We start from the raw sequence: 12500 nt of genomic DNA on the forward strand, positions 1-12500 counted from the left end.
CTGGTTAAAGGGGAGACTGCAACGGGTAGTACTGAAAGGTGAAATGTCGGGTTGGACGGAGGTCACCAGTGGGGTTCCTCAAGGTTCGGTTTTGGGTCCGATTTTATTCAATCTATTCGTTACTGACCTCGGAACCGAATGTAGGAGTGGGCTGATAAAGTTTGCGGATGACACAAAGTTGGGAGGTATTGCCAATTCGGAGAAGGATAGGGATATTCTGCAGGGAGACTTGGATGACCTTGTAAATTGGAGTAAAATTAATAGGATGAGATTTAATAGTGAGAAGTGTAAGGTGATGCATTTAGGGATGACTAATAAGAATTTTAGTTATAAGTTAGGGACGCATAGGTTGGAAGTGACGGAGGAGGAGAAGGACCTCGGAGTCCTGGTTGATCGTAGGATGACTATGAGTCGGCAATGTGACGTGGCTGTGAAAAAAGCTAATGCGATTTTGGGATGCGTCAGGCGAGGTATTTCTAGTAGGGACAGGGAGGTGCTGCTTCCGTTATACAAGGCGCTGGTGAGACCTCATTTGGAGTACTGTGTGCAGTTCTGGTCTCCTATGTTTAAAAAGGATGAACTCAAACTGGAACGGGTACAGAGAAGGGCCACTAGGATGATCCGAGGAATGGAAAACCTTTCCTATGAAAGGAGACTCGAGGAGCTCGGTTTGTTTAGCCTAACCAAAAGAAGGCTGAGGGGGGATATGATTGCTATCTTTAAATATATCAAAGGGATTAATACCAAGGAGGGAGAGGAATTATTTCAGCTCAGTAGTAATGTGGACACGAGAACGAATGGATATAAACTGGCCGTGGGGAAGTTTAGGCTTGAAATTAGAAGAAGGTTTCTAACCGTCAGAGGGGTGAAATTTTGGAACAGCCTTCCGAGGGAAACGGTGGAGGCGAAAGACCTTTCTGGCTTCAAGATTAGGCTTGATAAGTTTATGGAGGGAATGGTTTGAAGGGATAACGTGATTTTAGTCAATTAGGCATTAACGTGCCATCGCGGGTAAAATGAGGATCCGGCTGTAGAATCTTGCCTGTATGCTCGGGGTACTGCTGATCGCCATATTTGGGGTCGGGAAGGAATTTTCCTCCAGGGTAGATTGGCAGAGGCCCTGGAGGTTTTTCGCCTTCCTCCGCAGCATAGGGCAGGGCTCGCAGGCTGGAATATTCTGTTGTGGGTGGGTCAGCTTTTGTGGCCTGCATCATGCGGGAGGTCAGACTAGATGACCATATTGGTCCCTTCTGACCTTAAAGTCTATGAGTCTATGAGTCTAAAAACCTTCACTTTGATTTAAAAGGCTCCTGTGTAGTTCCTGTGTTGGATGTCTATCTATCCATTGTGCATTCAAGAACCAAGCCAAGATAATTGCTCAATTGAAGTGCATCAGAAAGCATTTACAGTATCATTGCTTTTCTCATACCGTTGTGTTCACATCATTTGTACCACTGGAGCAGGAGGAGCTGGGGAAGAGGAAAGGCAGAGGAATGACAAGGACACTGCACCCCATGACTGTACGATCCCATCATGGCTGCTGATAGAAGCCTGGTGGGGGGAGGCAAAGGCCATCCAGTGCCAGATAGCAGAATGAAAGCCCCAGCATCAGAGGAGTAAGGCAAAACATGGTCATTACGTGGTCAATTGAAAGGTTGCAGTACTTCGGCATGCCTATCGCCTCTCCGATTCAAGTACAGTCACCACTCTTCCAGACAGCTCTTTGTGCTTGGTGTCTGGCACCGTGTTACTGGAAGATGGCAAAGTTTGGCCTGACATAAACAGTATATAGGTTTCCCAATGGTTTAAGCAAGAGGATAAACAACTTAATCCAGCAAACAGACAGCAGGATCTTGTAACTGAGCAGGAGTATACTCATCAGTGGCTTCATTGCTGGGAATTGCTAGGTAAACAACAACAGAGATGAAAGCATTCAAATGCTTTAAACTGGGGGAAGAGTTCTGTGACTCACATGACATGACTGAGGAATATTTAGAGCTCAAATGACTTAACTTCTTTCTTCTGTGCATGGTGTTATCAGCAGGGGAGTGTAGCAAATCACAGGGATTTTCACTGTGAGCTCAGCATTGGATCTTTTTAGGTACTGGAAACTCAACAGGCCCCCCATTGCTCCCTCCCCCACAGAAGTTTGTGATGGAAATTCAGTACTTTTAAGCTAATGGCACTGTAGAGTGGGCCAGCAAGCAAAACTAATTCATTCCTATCTTAGAGCCATTAAGTTGCTCCAGCTCCATTAGTGCCTGGGAAGGGAATGCGTAAGGCTGATCTGCATGGGACAGAGGAACTAAAAAATGTTCTGCTTCACGCTCCCCTCAAAGTGGGCAAACTCAGATTATCCCTTCCCTCCTGTCGTGGAGTAAGGGGGACAGGGGTCCTTCTGAGCTGGCTCCTTCTTACCAGGATGGGGTCTGAAGTCACGTGTGGGATGCAAACACCTAGTAAATGGGGGAGGGGGAGATTTCCATTAACACAAATAGGTCAAAGCTAATGAGAGTTGGGGGCCCAACTCCTAACTCTCTGTTGTGCCTTTGCTCATCTCCCTTTAGACTGGATTTGACAGACTGGAGTGAAATGGGTTGGAGTGGGCTTGGATTTCCATCTGAACCATTCACTCTTTTCATTGTTGAGGCTGGTTGTGGGGGTTTGCTTCTCTAAGTTATTCTCGTGTGTACTGTACGGGGTTGTGATTTTATGGCACTCAAATAATATCTTAAATGCAAAAAATAATCTCGTACTATAACTATAACTTCAACTCTCAAACGAGTTTGCTTTTTTGTAAACTTATGGTTTTTAGGGAAACACTTTTAGAGGGAGCTGGGTCTAGACCAGTGATACTCAGACTGAGTCTCATGAGCTGCAAGCGGCTCTTTAAGGTGTCTCCTGTGGCTCTTTGCAGCATGTGATATTAAAACACTGGGTGATTTAACTATTAACCATTCTAAGTTGTTAACCAATCAGGATGCTTTTACTATATTATTAATCAATTGTAGTTGATAAAATAATAATGCTTGGTCAGTCATTTTGCTGTTACTATTTATATATATAGTAAATGAAACAATGAATTCACACTACTGTGGCTCTAATGTTGATTGCTAATTTGGCTCCTGAACCACTGAGGTCTGAGTATCACTGGTCTAGAGAGTGTGTATGGTCCCACGGTGAGAGCCTGGGACAGGCTGCAATGAAGTTCTCTGTTTGACTGCTGTAAATGCTGCTGATTTGCTTTGTAAGTTTGGGAAAGTGAGTTAACTTTCCTGCCTCAGTTTCCATGTCCGTAGAAGGGGGATGCCAATACTTTAAACCGGGGGTTCTCAACCTTTTTTTTTCTGAGGCGCCCCCCCCCAACGTGCGATAAAAGCTCCCCAGCCCACCTGTGCCAGAACAACTGTTTTTCTGCATATAAAACAGAGGGTCGAGGTTAGTGGGTAGCAAGCAGGGCAATTACCTGAGGCCCCACACAGGGAGTCCTGTGAAGCTAAATTGCTCAGGCTTTGGCTTCAGCCCTGGGCCCCAGTGAGTCAAATGCTGGCCCTGCTTGGCTGACCTCCCTGCAATCTGCTTGTTCTCGGACCCCTGCTTGAGAACTGCCGCTTTGAACCACTTCACAGCTGTTTTGAGGCTTAATTAATTAATGTTTGTAAAGCGCTTGAAGATGCTCCAGTGAAAGGCATATGTCCATATTATACACATTTTAATACAATTTAAACCACCCAGTTGAGAAAGGGGGTTGTGACTCAAAAGGAGAGCGCCGTCAAAGAATCAGCACTCTGTACATTTATCTGGTACATTGGCAGCTATCCAGACATACCCAAAGAGATTTACTTTAGAAATCAGGCTAGAAATCTCACGGTAGCAGGCTGTCAAAGAAGATGCCCGGTTACTTCCGAGTTACTGCTGAGACTCCATGAGATCGAGAAACACGGTGAGAACCGAGTTGTTCATGGTGGTTTGCCATCTCCTCCCCCTGAGCCAGTGATACACACACACACTTTATGTTGGGGTTTGTTTTAAGTTCTGGGCAAAGATTTGGGCCATTCCTTCTGTTATTAGAACTCTGTGGGCTAGAGCCGGGTTCTCACAACAAAATGTTTTTGATGGCCTCAGAGTGCGGCCACCAACTTTTGCTGGTGGCCACTCTGACAAATTTTCCTACAATGCTTAATTAACTTTAGGAAAAACAAATAAATATGCACATATACACATCCAAATCATTGCAATTTATTTATGTAGGGTTTTTTGGTTTTTTTTGCAGACTCAATAATAAAAATAATGTACAGTTGTATGTTGGTGCTCCTGGCCCTCGCTGCCTCTCCTGGCCCCCCACCTGTCACTTGTGGCCCCCGCTGCCTCCTCCTGGTCCCTCCATTGCCCCCCAGGCCCTACTGCTTCCCCGCTCCTCCACTGCCCTGAGCTCCCTTCTGCAGCCTTGCACTCCAGGCTCACCCCACTTCTTGCCTCTTGACCACGGTGCCGGGTAAGGTTGGCATTGCTGAAGCCCTGCTGTGCTGGGCTGAAACCCAGACCCCACGGCCGGAGCCGGGAAGGGGAACTGAAGCCCGGAGTCTGCCGCCAGAGCTCCAAGCCCGAAAGGGGGGAGGGGTTAAGCCTGCCCCCAGAGCCCTGCAGGGAAGGGCTGCTGCTTTGCCCCCTTCCCCATTCCTGCTCAGGATGTCGTGGCCACAGGAAAAACCCCTGGTGGCTGCATGCAGTCACAGTGGCTGCATTTGAGAAACACCACTCTTCACGAGCACCCAGGAGGGGCTGGAGCACTGCAAAGAGCCTCTCCCACATTGCACCACACATGTGAAGGCAGAGCTCAACAGGGACCACTCAATCTTTGATCCCTTCAGGGAGCAAATCATTCCAAGGAGGGGCAGGGGGAAGCTGGGGCCACCATGCACTGGCCCACAGAGGAGAGCCAGGACACTGGGGTGGGAAGGGGGGAATTGGACACTCTAATGCAGTGGTTCTCAGCCTTTCCAGATGACTGTCCCCCTTTCAGAGTCTGACTTGTCTTGCGTACCCCAAGTTTCACCTCACTTAAAAACTACTTGCTTACAAAATCAGACATGGAAATACAAAAGTATCACTCCACACTAGTACTGAAAAACTGCTGACTTTCTCCTTTTTACCATATAGTTATAATATACATCAATTGGAATATAAATAGTGTCCTTACGTTTCAGTGTGATTTTTGAAGCTATTTTTCACTTGTGAGCCTTGTCTGAAGCCAGAGCCCCGGGCAGTGAGGCTGAAGCCCGAGCCCCACCACCCAGGGCTGCAGCCTGAGCCCAGCTGCCAAGGGCTGAAGCATTTTACTTTGTTTCGTGGGGCCCCCTGTGCCACAGTGCCCCAGGCAGTTGCCCTGCTTGCCATCCCCTAAGGCCGGCCTTGCACTTGTGCCCCCATAAACTCGTCTTCTGACCTCCTCCCCAGGGGTTGCAACCCCCAAGTTGAGAAACACTGATCTAGATGAGTTGAGTAACCCTGGAAGACCTCTGCGTACCCCAGGGGTACGTGTACCCCTGCTTGAGAACCGCTGTTTTAATGGATAGCATGCAGTGTGCACACTGAGCAACTCCAGGAGCGATCAGGCACAATCTCCCTGATGCTCCTATTGGAGCAGCACAGCTCTCCAACGGTGCGTACAGGCTGTCTGTGTGTATGCCACACTATCTAGCTCTTTATGTTATCTGCATTGGTTTGCTTAGCCCTAAAGGAAAGAGAAAAGGTGACAGAGTAGTGGATTTCCCTCCAGCCTCATGTTGCCGTCCTATTAGAAATACACTCCAACCAAACTTGAGGAGGGTGGGGGGTCAGGATTTGGCTCTGATATTGCAGCTCAGCCTCATTTCTAAACTCCATTAGGAATAACAGCAGATGTGTCTGTGGGAGCTTTCGCTCCTATTAGCTGCTGGAGCCGTGAAGCATAAACTGCTGATGACTTTGCCATGAAATACCACTTTATTTTGTTAGGCCAAAGTTCCCGTGGCAAGCTATCGGTGTGTATTTATATTTGTGCTGTATGTATATATCAAATATTTCTGCCACGCTTGCACGTTCAGCCAGTTTGGTAAGACTGGGGCTGAACAAACGTGAGTGGAAATTTCTTTGCAGCTTCCAACACTTTAGAAAACAGAGTGCCCTTTTAATATGAACAATTCAGATCATAGTTTGGATGGAAGACTGTCTTCTTGACTCTTTCTCTGTCATGGCACAGGGGAACCTATATAAAGAAACTTGGCAGGCTCTTGCAAAGCATAAATTAGAGGAACTTGCTGAGAGGAGGAGGAGATTTTTGAGTCCCATTAGGGCCTGAGCAGAAGGAGTTCAAACACTTAGCTCTTCAGCTGTTGGAGATAAAAGTTCTAGTACATTCAATTCCTGCTTTCTGCCGCTGCCAATAAGCAGGGGGGCTTCTTCCTTGGCCTCTGACGACTGAAGAAATAACAGAGATAAAGCAAGCAAAATAAATAAATGCTTTGTGGATGGAATAGATAATAATTTCACCGGCTGAATATTAAAATATCAAAGCTCAGGGAAAGGATATATAATTATGGGCTTTTGAAGTTCAATAAAGGCCCATTTCATCAGCATGGTAGCTAGAATTTCAGTGAAAAGATAGAATGAGAATAGTACGCTGTCATTTCAGATCCAGAAAAGATAGTTCGGGAAGAGAAGGAAGTTCTCTAAGGTAGAAATATTTTTAGCGTGGCAGGTTAATTATCACTATCCTTAAATACCCTCCCATTTCTCGACTTTTGTTAATAATCACCATTTTATTATTTTTTTTAAAGCAAAGTATTGATATGTAGCACAATTAAAAACTAGTTAGTTAGAAAGATTTTGAAAAAAAGGGATTGAAAATACTTAGACATAGGGTCATAGAACTAGATGGGACCTCCTGGGTCATTGAGTCCAGTCCCCTGCACTCAAGGTAGGACAACATAATAATAGACCCTCCCTGACAGGTGTGTGTCTAACCTGCTCTTAAAATCATTCAATATGGAGATTCCGCAACCTCCCTAGGCAATTTATTCCAGTGCTTAACTACCCTGCCAGTTAGGAAGTTTTTCCTATTGCCCAACCTAAACTGCACTTTCTGCAATTTAAGTCCATTGCTTCTTGTCCTATCCTCAGAGATTAAGGAGAACAAATTTTCACCCTCCTCCTTGTAATAACCTTTTATGTACTTGAAAACTGTTATCATGTCCCCCCCTCAGTCTTCTCTTCCCCAGACTAAACAAACCAAATTTTTTCACTCTTTCCTCATAGGTCATGTTTTCTAGACCTGTAATCATTTTTGTTGCTCTCTCTGGATTTTCTTCAATTTGTCCATCTCTGTACTGAAATGCGGTGCCCAGAATTGGACACAGTACTCCAGTTGAGGCCTTATCAGAGCAGAGTAGAGTGGAATAACTACTTTTCATGTCTTGCTTACAACATTCCTGCTAATACAGCCCAGAAAGAGGTTCACTTTTTTTTTTGCAACAGTGTTACACTGTTGACTCATATTTAGCTTGTGAGCCACAATAACCCCAGATCCCTTTCTGCAGTACTCCTTCCTAGGCAGTCATTTCCTATTTTGTAAGTGCGCAATTGATTGTTCCTTCCTATGTGGAGTCCTTTGCATTTGTCCTTACTGAATTTCATCCTATTTACTTCAGACAATTTCTCCAGTTTTTCCAGATCATTTTGAATTTTAATCTGATCCTCCAAAGCACTTACAACCTCTCCCATCATGGTATTGTCCGCAAACTTTATGTTTGTACTCTCTATGCTATTATCTAAATCATTGATGAAGATATTGAACAGAGCCAGACCCAGGACCCCTGTGGGACCCCTCTCAATATGCCCTTCCAGCTTAACTGTGAACCATTGATAACTACTATAGGAACGGTTTCCCAAACAGTTATGCACCCACCTTATAGTAGCCCTATCTAGGCTATAGTTCCCTGGTTTGTTTATGAGACAGTCATGTGAGACAGTATCAAAAGCCTTACTAAATTCAAGATATACCACAACTACTGCTTCCCTCCATCTACAAGGCTTGTTACCCTGTCAAAGAAAACTGTTAGGTTTGTTTGACATGATGTGTTCTTGACAAATCCATGTGGACTCCTACTTACCATCTTATTATCTTCTAGGTGTTTGCAAATTGATTGCTTGATTATTTGCTCCATTATCTTTCTGGGTATTGAAGTTAAGCTGACTGGTCTGTAATTCCCCAGGTTGTCCTTATTCCCCTTTTTATAAACTGGCCCTATATTTGTCCTCATCCAGTCCTCTGGAATCTCTCCTGTCTTCCATGAGTTTTCAAAGTCCTGAGTTTCCTACAGATTCTGATCCATGACTTTGGGACAACCAAAGAAGGGACAGAGTATTAACAGTGTGACACACAGGATTTTTGGTAATAGACTGAACTTTATTTCTTGGCCACAGTCACCTGACCTGGTCCAGGGTTACAAGGACCAATACTAAAGCTGATCAAAAATTTGAATTTCCATCCTATGTTAAATTTCAGCATTTTGAAATTTGTTTCTGTCTTGGATCAAGATGACATCAAAATATTAAAATTTCACTTGGAATGAAAAGTTTTGAAAAATTTCTATTCAGAATGTTGAAACAGTTTGTTCTGGCACAGTTCAATATTGAACTGCATGTGCCTGAGCTACTGCAGTGCCTCATGGGAGTTGTAGTTCAGGTGCCTCATGCTCCTATTCTTCTCTCTGTGCCAGGCTCCCTGACCAGACTACATTTCCCATGATGCACCACAGTCATGGATGGAGGAGGGACAGCAGTACACCATGGGAGATGTAGTCCTGTCCATTGGAAAGAATGGGGGGCATTCTGAACTGCAACTTCAGTGAAACACCATGGCAGCTCAGACAGACACTGCTTAATACTTTAAAGCACGAGATGGAGGACACAACTACAGCGCAGCAAGCTGCTGATTTTAAATATACTGTTGAAGAAAAGCCCATTATGGCCAGAATGCAAAATCCAAAATGTCCTTTCATGAGCATATCTAAGGCTGAAAGAAAAGCTATTTGAAATAATTTGGTTTAAAAAAATCAGCTGAATTTTCATAATGTGAAACTCATATATAGAAAGAACTATTACTTCTTTATGGAAGTTCTATGGTATGTGTTATATAGGAGGTCAGACCAGATGGTCAGAATGGTCCCTTCTGGCCTTGCAATCTATGAATCTACTATTGTTTAAAAAACAACAACACTGTAATTGCATTTGGATACACCTTGTTTCACTAAATATCCCCAATCAGATTATGCAACTGAAGAAAGTAAGGCAAGACTCCAGGCTGCATGTCACTGGAAAAGGAACTTATATGTAGGGGCAAGGATGTTTAATGACCCCCTAGCTTCCTGTTTGTGTTTTAACAGCAGGACTTTCCACCTGGCCTTGGCCAAAAAGTCAAGCTTGTACATTCAAGTGGAGACCTAGGAAAAGCTTAAGAAGAGTGTACAATATCCAGTTTCATAGTTTAAGAGTGCTGTATAGCTTTTCATTCAAACCATGAATCGGCCTATGGGGAGAAATCGACTGGCCTTTTTCAGAATGGCTCTTGCATGGGAGGTCTGAACATAAGGATTCAAAATGCACTGAAATAAAAAAGAAAATAAAGCTTCAGAATTAGGTAGTTTGATTTGCTTGTCTCTGTGCAAGTTCTAGTTCATGATATAGAGGGAAGGCTTACGTAGTACTTGGAAGGGGTTAATTAAGTGTTCATTTTGGGCTCTGCTTGTTGGACTAGTTATGGCAATACATTTTGTAATAGATACGGTGCTCACCACTTTACCTAACCTGAGATTTAACATGAACAGGGTAGATGTAGACCATGCTCAGCAAAAGTAATGGCTTACTTACAATCAGAGTTGATGGAGTTTAGGCAAACTTGAATAGGACTTGAATCCAACCTAACATTTGATAAGCAGGAAACATAAGCCTTCAGATTAGTGCAGTTTTTCATTTTGCTTTTGATCTCAACATAAAATATTGTCTCAGCACAAAGAATGAGGGCTGAGTAAAGACATAAAATGGGTTGCTGTCACAGGGTGACTAGCCCTTTAAGAGCATATGGGTCCAGCCCCACACCTCCCAGATGCAGAAAATAAGCAATATCTCATGATAGGTAGGTCATGTGGATAAAATAAGGCTTTCTGGGGTGGAGATAAGAAAGAAACCTGTGGAGAATCAAAGGGAAGACTCCAGATAGGAAGCCCTGGAAGCTGCTGCTAGACAGACAGCAGGGAGGGATTCAAAGGAGTGGGAGAGCAGGATGAACTGCTCTACCTGGAGACACTCTCCCTAGTGCCTGGCCAGAGCTGGGGGGTGCAAGACGGCAAGGAGCAGCTGTCAGTGAGGAAGGCAAGTCTGCTAGAGGAAAACCTCAGGTGGGACTAGACCAGGGGTAGGCAACCTATGGCACGCGTGCGAAAGGCGGCACGCGAGCTGATTTTCAGTGGCACTCACACTGCCCGGGTCCTGGCCACCGGTCCGGGGGGCTCTGCATTTTAATTTAATTTTAAATGAAGCTTCTTAAACATTTTAAAAACCTTATTTACTTTACATACAACAATAGTTTAGTTATATATTATAGACTTCTAGAAAGAGACCTTCTAAAAATGTTAAACTGTATTACTGGCACGCGAAACCTTAAATCAGAGTGAATAAAGCACTCTGTGCCCTCAGCACACCACTTCTGAAAGGTTGCCGACCTCTGAACTAGATTAGATTAAGAGCTCCATGCTGTACATACAGATAGTAAGAGAAAGTCCCTACCCCAAAGCACTTTACATTCTAAATAGACAAGACAGGCAGAGGGCTGAAGGGAGGGAAGAGAACAGAAGGGAAGCAGGGACTATTCTGCCTCTCATGGAGAAGGTTTTCTAGCGCACTATTCCAGGAATAATTCCCACAATGTTATGGATCAATGCTGTTACCTAAAGTGTCAAGCTGAGCTCATATGTTTGCTTTTTGACGCCTGGATTTCTAGACCAAAGAGGCCTGGATAAATCTGAAACAGCAACTGCAATATTCTGGATGCTCATCTGTACTGCATTGCTGAAGGTTTGCCCATTGCTAGTCTTGTTGTTTTGGTTAAGATGCATTGTCCTGTGAAGATCAATACAATGTTATCGTTCATGCCGTTCTCATTACCTCTCCATGTGTTTCACATTGGCATTTGCCATCAGTGTAACTTAAAAATTAATTCAGAATTCAAAACATAAATCATTTGAGAACTTCTCTGAACAATGCAGCCAGAGTCTGCCAACCTACAGCTAATTTAGGGTGGTAAATTTGACATCCAGGCCTTCACCCATGGGGGGAGAGGCAGTGCCCTGTATTTTCAGAATGTAAGTCACACTGCCACCACTGCTGATTGACTAGCATTGCACAACCATTCCCAGATGCTGCCCCCCAGAGCTCAGGCATCCAGGAATTCCAAACTGGGGCTGGTATATGAGTGCTCCTTGGCATTTTCTAGCTTCTATTGCACAGTAATAGAAAAGGATATCCGTCTTTATTTACAATGTTATGCCTTATGCCCTCCAACTTAACCCTGTTAGCATCATGTAGCCCCTTCCATCCAAAGCACTGGAGAACATGTACAAGCTGTTTTATGGGCCTCTTTGCTTTTGCCTCTAAATAAGAAGTAATAATGCTACACTTGCATTCTGATTGGCCTGGGACTGCCCTCACAACCCCTTCCAACAAACTCACCTCCTATCTCACTCACCTCTGCCCCCTATGGGTGCATGTACAGGCCGCCGAGGAGAGTACCAAGAGAACAGTGAGACAGCAACAGTGAGTGGTCCTTGTGCGGGGAATCCAAGATCCTTGCACTCTGCTCCTCTCCTTCTCCTAACCCAGGGAAGAGCCAGCCACTGTCTGACCCTAACTGTAGATGCACCTAGAGCTTAGGATAGGTGTGTTTATAGAAGGAATGAGTAAAAGTCACATGCAAAACCAAAAAAAAAAACCACCTCCAAGCAAATAATTCCTCAAGATTTGGATGGAATTGGTTATTGAAATTAAAAAAGAGAATAAAAACAAGTTTTAACAGTGATAAAATATACGATAGCTGGTGTGTGTGTGTATGTGTGTGTGTGTGTGTGTTTTCACTCTGATGCCTCTATTAATCCTCTTTAAATTAAGTGTTGGTCTGACCTGTTTTGTAAGGTACTTGTTTGTGGAAAAGCATCAAAATATCTGCCTTGTCAGTTATGATTATATCCTCACCAGACTTCCAAAGCCCTAAACCTCATGCTGAGGACTTTGAACATCACTTAGGAGCTTAAACCACGTTCTTGGAATGAGTTTATCAGAAAAACCCAGAAGGACTCAGCAGTAGGTACTGGCAACTGGATCTCTTCTCCTTTTATTCTAGCTGGGTGGAATGAATCCCCTACTGATCGTAACTTGAAAGCTTTTTCCATACACAATGCCAGGTATTT

At 44.2% G+C, this 12500-nt stretch overlaps 1 non-coding gene across 1 annotated transcript; it reads right to left on the minus strand.

The window, feature by feature from the left end:
* Window positions 1-1388: 1388 nt before the first annotated feature.
* LOC135883210 (small nucleolar RNA Z39) lies at window positions 1389-1452 on the minus strand. Its single transcript, XR_010561647.1, has one exon. It is a non-coding gene; the product is annotated as a small nucleolar RNA Z39 (small nucleolar RNA).
* Between the last annotated feature and the right edge of the window lie 11048 nt (window positions 1453-12500).

This window comes from Emys orbicularis, chromosome 8 (genome assembly GCF_028017835.1).
Source record: "Emys orbicularis isolate rEmyOrb1 chromosome 8, rEmyOrb1.hap1, whole genome shotgun sequence".
NCBI lineage: Eukaryota > Metazoa > Chordata > Testudines > Emydidae > Emys > Emys orbicularis.